General features: G+C 40.8%; 1 protein-coding gene across 2 annotated transcripts in view; it reads left to right on the top strand.

Moving 5' to 3' along the window:
• The window catches only part of shank3a (SH3 and multiple ankyrin repeat domains 3a), a 143,199-nt gene that overhangs the window by 91,833 nt on the left and 43,754 nt on the right, over nt 1-7,612 (top strand). The gene's annotated exons all lie outside the window — the stretch shown is intronic.

The following is a 7,612-nucleotide window of genomic DNA, read 5'->3' as shown; positions in this document are numbered from 1 at the left end:
TTACCTTCACACAGTTTGTGTCACGCACACACACACACACACACACACACACACACACACACAGCTATGTAGACTGAGGTATATACTTACTCTTTATTCAGAAAAGCCTTACTAAGCACTCTTTTTCAAATTATATTACACTTACTGTACATCACATGTGAACACATACAGTAGTGTTGTAAATTGATTTCAGTAAACCATCATGACAGTGTTTTTTAATAGAGAATAGTGGGAGCTACCTGAGGTCAGGACCACAGGTGGGGTCACCAGTGTATTCATATGTTGGTATATTCATTGTTTGTTATATTTTTTATCATTATAAATAATCTAAGTACTCAAGACTTAAATGTTTAAGCTCAAGTTAAAACTGTAGGTTAAACACACTTGATGTTGAGGATGTTGTCTGTCTGAGGTGTCAATTCCTAATACCAGTCGACACTAGTGGTCAATAAGAGCGTTTGTTACTCATTACTCTAAAGAGACAGAGTAAAATGACAAGTAGAGCACTAGGCATGAAGTGAACAGCAGGGAGCAGCAATAGAATTGTGAAAACATTACATTGCTTGTGTTTGGTCAGAGAGCATCTGGTTTCATATATATAAATGTTGGTGTAACCGGATGCTATCAACGGCAGTCCAAGCTACCAGGTGTATCTACCAGTAATTTACTAATTGCTATTATTTATGTCTGTCTGAAGACCACAGTTAAAATGTGCAAACTGGAAAAAAGCTTTTTGTAGAACAGTTAAATGTAAACCATTATAAACCAATAATATGCAGCAGCTAGAGAGACAAATTAAAGATCCAGGTTGTGTTAACACCACAATGATACCACGAAGCATCTACTTTCTAGTTAGGAATTTAAATGTTGTACAAATATATCACCCCAATATATCATTCTCCTCCTTTCTATTTTATTGCTACATCACAACTTACATACTTACAGCATATGTGCAGAAACCGTAGCATTTTATGGAAATCAAGCTGTATTTTGGCTTTGGCAAGTCTTCCATGGCATCCTTTTCTAAATCAGTGTGAGTGCATCAGTGGCAAAAAGCCATCAGCCTCTCTCAGCACAGCTGCAGCCTTTATTGTCTGTTTCTGCAGGCAAAAACAGGAGTTTGAAACACCCGCTGTTACCTGTAAAAAAATATGTTTTAGTGTGTGTTTTGAAAATTCTCCTTTCCCCAGCAGCTGTCACTCTTCTTTCATTCATGACAGTTGCTCTCACTGAGTGCATGCATGTGTCTGTCTGTGTGTGGTTGCTTGGTATACAGAGAAACAAAGATGACGAGAGAAGGAGAAAGAAAATAAATGACTCAGCTCAAAGCAATAGAGCGAAGCAAAGCAAGAATTAAAATGAGCTCAATCGGTCGTCACATACACACACATACAGAAAAACAGACAGACACGCACGCACACACTCGAGCAGGGATGCATTGAAGCTTGCAGGCAGGGTGTGTGAAGAGTATAAATAGCTCTGCATCCTCACTGATGCTATTTTTAAACCAGGAGCCGTGACTGACTAAACCAAGGGCAAAACTCAGAAGTAACATGCACACACACACACACACACACAGACACACAGAGAGCACAATACTGTACCAGACTTTCCACCAGACAGCAGACTTCTTGGACAGTCATGAATAACTATGCGTCTGTTGAAACATAGTTCTTTTCTTTTGTCAGCTTGTGTCTGTCTTTAGCTGGCTCTCATCTCTCTTTGTCATTGCTGAATGCAAGCCTCTCTCTGTCACATTCTTTCCCTTTGTTTCATTCTCTGGGGCTCTCTATTATTCTACTCTCCTTTCTGGTCACATTTCATGCTTCGTTTGTGTGTTATTTCTATATAAGCTCAGAATTCTCCATTAATGGGCCATTGAGAAGTTTTACTATCTACTGTTGGAACTCGTTGTGAATTTCTATAAGGCCTTAAAGTACAGTATGTTGGACGGAGTCACAGAACATACAGTACTGGACAGTACACCTAAGCATTTATTTGCTACTCTGTGCTTTGTTCAGTCTGTGAAAAGATAAAATTAAATATTGGATTCAGATAAATTATTTAAAGGCAGAATGAGCAGGCTTGTAATTTGTGGCTTGTAAACACAACATTCAAAGTTGCCCTGAACACTGCAAAATAAGAAAATACAGGCAGCTGGCAGGGTCTCTGTAGCTACACACTTCTAGTGGCTCATAAGTGATGATTGAGAGAGGTTACTTTTGTATCAATCTATAAATTGGGAATGTATATTATATTTGGAAAATCATACTAATTCTGCTAAAATTGTGATGTATGTAAGAAAGAACTGGAACATCATAACTGGTTCATTGAAAGGAGTAAGATTTACCATTATGCTGGTAAAAGAATCAGAATTTCGCACAAGCAGTGTGAATCCATGGAGCCATCCTGTTAGGTGTAGATATCACAGGCTGGCTGTGACAGTGTAATGGTGTGGGGAAGGATTTGTTTTTGCACCATAGCACATTAGAGTTCCTGATACCCACTGAAGAATGGCTGAACAACACAGCATATCTTAACACCATTTATGACCATGTCAGTCCCTCATGGCTGCAGTTTATCCACACCATCATCAGCATGATGATGCACCATGACAGTGACTCCATGTAACAAGGCACATATCATCATCAAAGGTTCTGAGGAACATGACAGTGACTTTTTTATAGCTTCAGTGGCTTGCACAGTTTTCTGGACCGCAACCATATTGAGCAGCTTTGGGATGACAGGGCAGGTTTAAACATGACTATGCAGCTATTGAAATTGCAGCAACTGCCATATGCAGTCATCTCCACAATGCAAATTATTCCTGCTCAACACATCCAACATCTTGCACAATCATTCCCAGACAAATCTATGCTGTTCTAGAGGAAGCGCAACATGCCACTGCTGTTAAAAGGTGTACAGAATACAGTACAGTGTCTAACCACGTACATGATGGTGTGTGTGTGTGTGTGTGTGTGTGTGTGTGTTCATGTATTACTGTGTGTACATAAATGCATGTCAACATACGCTGTGTCTTTGCACCCACTACTTTACCTGTGGAGGTGATTATGAATCAACATATCAGCTCACTGCTTGTAGTGACACAGTCAAGATAGGTCTGACCTGTTATTATGCAGTGGAGGGAAAAGCTGGTGTCCAACTGAGGTGTTGATTGCCTAATGTAGTGAACTGCTGTTTACTTGAGCCCCAACAGACCTCTATAGAAAAAAGAAAAAAGTCTCTAGCATGTGCATGAAGGGTTTCGTTCATTGTAATTATTCTTACAGGAGTATGTCCATCAAAGCAGCAATTGCAGTCTTTATTTTGACCCAGGTATCCAGATCCTGAGCTGCTCTCCTATTTCCCCAAACTCTAAAATGAAGATAAAGAGAACATGACTATTAAGTATGAGCATCAGGTACTTGCAAACCTAATTTGTACTGCCCTTGCCTGCCCTTGTGCATCAAAATTCTACTTCTTGCTTATTTCTTTGTTTGTAGAACATACTCATCAAAATTGTGTAAGGCTATTAAATGACTTCCAGTGTCCACCTAGACAAGACAATGGTCTCAACTGCCATGACAGCTTGTTTGATTTGGTATTAAGAGACCAGATAAACCACAGAACATTGTAGTACCTGACAGTGGGGACTTTATCACCATCAGAAAAGTTTGTCAAATGTCTCTGTGGTTTATTGGACCTTCTCTCTGCAATCTTAACATTTGCAACTATTTTAGCACTCTATTAACTGTGACTGTACACACTGTTGCACAGAAGTTAGCAGTAGTTGGCAGTATACTTAGTTTTCTATATCACTTAGGGTTGCCTGGTATGGTCTTGTTTTGATTCAGTGCCGTGGTGACATGCTTATACAAACTGAGGTCAGCAAGACAAGTCGTCAGCATAATCAGATTGTCTTTATACCACAAACATGGTATTGGTGTTAAAATTACTACCAAAACATATTCTGCTCTCATAAAGAGCCTCCCCATCTCTTAGTTGTCTGCTGAATTTTGGTCCCAGTACATCCCTGATGGCAGTCGTCCCAAAGCGGTCTAGTTAGATGAAAACATCAATACAGCACACATATTGTAAATCCTCCTGCAGAGATATGCTTGAGTTCCTTCCTGCCACTTGGCTCCTGTGAGCCCACATCTGCTTCACAGGGACAGTTGTCATGCAAACACAGTGTTGGCAAGCACCAAAACGGAGTGGCAGTATAAGGTAGAGGTTACGCACACAACAGGGACCTCTCAAAGTCCATGTGAGGACATGCTTTTTTTTATGTATGGACATATACTACGCATCCATGTGGTTGTTGTATCTTTTTGTGCCAGATACAAGATAAAGCCATTAACTGTGAGGACTGTGGTATTTGGCCTCTAGAAACAGATTTACTGTAAATACATGGTGTCACTTAACACTGTAATTTAAAAAATAATAACCTTTGCTGTTTTGATTAAAGATTTAAAAATGTTATAGCAGCGGAAAGATTTTCTTTACGTAGTTTATTTTTTCTCTGTCTTTATACAGACTGCTATCAAATGCTGAGGGTATTGTGAGGATTATTAAGAATATTATATTAAAAGACCTCTGCTACTGTGTGTGCATGCATGTGAACACTGACCTTTTCCTGACTTCACTGACAGGCAATTAATTGGCTGATTATAGCATTTAGGGCGCCTGGGGTGTGATTAAAGTTAATTGAAGAGGATGTTTGTATGTATATTACATGTGTATGTGTCGAAGAACAGCCTACAGTATGAAAGTGTACATACATGTAGTAGAATAGTATTTTACTTGAATTCTTACAAAGTGGTCGATTCTGTCCATATTGCCAGGTGTTGGTGTCAAGGATCAGAAATGGATTAGTAGTGGGGGGATAAGGGAGTGAGGGAAGTGAGCGAGGGCACCCAAGAAGATCAATCAGAGGCCTCACCTTTTCTTTCATTCCTGTCAATGGGGAACAGAGAGCACAGCCGGCACTTGTCTACTACAGGGACACCATTACAGTATAGACGGACACATTGACAGTGACAAAGAGGGGGATGAAGACGATGACCGGGAAATCATTCAGAAACACAGCAAAGGGGAGTATGGCAGAGAGAGGGAAACAGAGAGAGAATAAACGGTTTAAACATGGAAAAAAGAGATGGAGGGAGTCTGTTCTCAGGAGACAGGCAGGGTAAAGTTGTGTTAAGCTGAGATCAGAGAGGGGGATCAGTCCATGTATCCTCTGTGTGCTGAGTGTCATGTTTTTTACAGCAGGAAGTCAATAAACAGCCTTTCTCCCACCTTATACCCCACTTTTCTAAGCTAGTGTATGTTTAGCCCAGCAGAGGTGAGCTTTGGAGGGGTTAGTTGGTTTTGCATCTCCAGTGAATATCAAGATTTAGAAAATAATGAGCATGTACTTACCAACTTTACTTTTTATTTTTAGCCAGTGGCAGTAAATGTTTATGTTCAGTAGCTGTTTGGGTTACAACATGTAGGGATAGCTTTTTTACTTGGTGTACAACTGAGCGGAATCTTTTTATTAATTCCTATTCATGAAAACAAGTAAATGTTTCTTTTTTTTGCGGGGACAAAATCTGTAGAAACAGGATTGATTTGAACATGGCTTATTACACAGTGTACTGACACACACTCTTCTTTCTCTGGCCTGTTTGTAAGATAAGATAAGATAAGATAAGATAAGATAAGATAAGAAAGACTTTTTTGATCCCACACCGGGGAATTTGAAACAGCTTTGGCCCTTCTTCTACAGGACATCTGTGTTGTTCGAGCAGTCCAGTTGTTGTTGAGGTGAACATCCAGGTATTTGTATGCTCAGTATCCAATCACTGGATGTTCACTGGTGTAATCTGGGGCATCCTCCTGCAAAAGTCTATCACCATCTCTCTCTCTCTTTATGTGAAGGTGGTTTCACTCACACCAGTTGACAAAGTCAGTGATGATTTCCTGGTATTCCTGTTTGTTCCCTTCCGGTACACGTCCAGCGATGGGTGTATCATTGGAGAACCTCCGGAGGTGACAGTTACTTATGTGTGTGAAGTCGGAAGTGTATAGGATGAAAAGAAAAGGAGCAATCATCGTACCCTGTGGAGCCCCTGTGCGACAAACCACTGCATCAGACACACAGTCATGAAGCTTCACGTACTATGGTTTATAGGAGAGGTAGTTGATGGTCCATGCTGCCTAGTAGCAATCTACTCCAGCTCCTCCCCTGAGTTGTGATGGCTGTATTGTGTTGGCATTGGAATAGTACTGGAAAAGACTAGGAACATGACCCTCACAGTGCTCCCAATGTTCTCCAGGTGTGAGAGGGATCTGTGCAGTAGGTAGATTACTGCATCAACCATCCCAATGCCCGGTAGGTAAGCGAATTACAAAGAAGTCCAGCTTTGATGATCCTCTTCATGGTCTTCATTAGGTAAGAAGTTTTTGGTATTAGAATCACACAGGAAGTTTTTCACAGGACCTGAACTTTCTATAGACTAAGGCTCAAGTTAAAAATGTTCAGAACTGCCTCACTGAGCTGATCTGCACAGTCCGTGTACATCTGTGTCTCTGAACAGGATATGGATGGACTTTTAGGAATAAAATGTTTGCACAGTACAGCAGCAAGTCCCTGGGAAAACATCGTATTTGTCACAAGATACAGCAAGGACTCTTGTGAATGGCTGATATTTGAACTTTTACTATCATGTCACTTAAGATGAAGTCCAGTAAGCTGCTTCTCATAGTGCCCCAGGTTACATCACCCTGACATGTCCGCATGCCAGAGTAGAATATAGTTTGGAGGAAGTAGACTACATCATTTAGCAGGCTGTCTGCTGGCTGCAACATCATACTGCCGTAGCCTAGCAACCAGTTTAGAAGAAGGGCTCGCTCAGGCAAAGCTTCAGTTCCAGCTGGTGATCTCTAGGGAGTGTGTGTGTGTGTGTGTGCTTAGGTGTGTGTGTGTGTGTGTGTGTGTGTGTGTGTGTGTTAGCTTGCTAGGATAATGAATGAGTGTTGTAGAAATGAGCGTGCTAGCTCAGTCTTGCAGGGAAGATCAATATCAACTATACATTCATCTCTAATTACCACAGCGGAACTTAGAAGGAATCTCTCTTTGTCCTTCCCGCCCTCTTGCTCTCTTTCACCATCTCTCCTTCCTCTTCCTTTCCCTTTCTTTGTTGATCTCCCCCTATATTTTACATACACTCTGTCCCTTTACTTTTAAATCTATGTCTGTCTCTCTCTCTCTAAAATCCAAAAATCTTTAATGGCATGAAAGAGAATAAAACTTGTGCTGGCCAAATTCGTTACAGACCAATCATTTTACATTACAGTTCCTCCTGTCTAGTACCAGTGTGCTTTATGTGTGTGCATTTGTGAAATCTTTCTCTCTCTCCCTCTCTCTTGTCCCTCCTTCCCTCTCCCTCTTATGAACCCAGAACATAAAAACCTAAATACCCCACTCAGCTATATGACCATCCTTTTTTGTCTCTTTTCCAAGGCTCTTCAGGCTCCACAACCTCACAATGATGACAACTGGGCTTGTTTTATGACAGTATTTGACTGATTCAGACCCTGACCGCTAATTTCTCTCTCTCTCTCTCTC

The sequence above is a fragment of the Morone saxatilis genome, unplaced genomic scaffold, assembly GCF_004916995.1.
Source record: "Morone saxatilis isolate NCDOM2014 unplaced genomic scaffold, NCSU_SB_2.0 Contig2, whole genome shotgun sequence".
NCBI classification, from domain to species: Eukaryota; Metazoa; Chordata; class Actinopteri; family Moronidae; genus Morone; species Morone saxatilis.
Note: the sequence above shows the minus strand (reverse complement) of the source record. Positions and strands in the feature narration are given on the sequence as shown.